This window comes from Myotis davidii, unplaced genomic scaffold (assembly GCF_000327345.1).
Source record: "Myotis davidii unplaced genomic scaffold, ASM32734v1 scaffold609, whole genome shotgun sequence".
NCBI lineage: Eukaryota > Metazoa > Chordata > Mammalia > Chiroptera > Vespertilionidae > Myotis > Myotis davidii.
In genome coordinates this window covers 2,396,575-2,397,269 of record NW_006300164.1, presented here as the reverse complement: position 1 = coordinate 2,397,269, position 695 = coordinate 2,396,575, and positions in this window count along the sequence as shown.

Genomic DNA, 695 nt, shown 5'->3' with positions numbered 1-695 from the left:
GGAAGTCCTCCTGTAACTGCCCGCCCTGTCACTTGCTTTGCGCGTTGAGGAGCCGCCAGCCCGGCCGGCCCGCTTCCCCCTGAGCCTGAGCCGCCTTCCCTAAGAGGACGCAGGCCAGTGCCCGGGCCGGCGGGCGGCACACACATGGGCCTGGTGCCCGCATTCCTGTCCAAAGGGCAAGGGTGGCCTGGCCGCGGGCCTGGCCCCGGGGCCCTGCGAGGACTCGTGCGTGGGAGGCCCACAGCAAATGTCGGACTCGGGGAACCATGGGCGTTCCTGAGACGTGCAGGGGTCCGGTTGCATAAGGACCGTTAACAACTGTCCACTGTCCAGGCAAAGACCCGCGGGTCTGTGAGTGTCGGGTACTGGGGAGCCAGCGGCGATTATATAATCCGGTGCCTGCCCGACTCAATGGCAGCTGTTTCCCCACTAATTTGTTATAAAGCGTACACATCCGCCATCGAAGTGTCAGAAGCTACCGAAAAGGATAAAGAAGCAGCCAGGAAGCCCTTTCTTGCTTAAACTGCGCTGCTGCCGGCGGCTGGTCGGTGCCGAGGGCCCTGACGGTGCCAGCAGGTGCAGCCAGAGGAGCTCCTGCCGAACCTTTTTTGGTCGGTTCTCCCCCGAGGACCTTGCCCACTGATCCTTAGGGAGCGAGGAGGGGCGGGAGCTGCAGGGATGAGCTGAAGGGATGA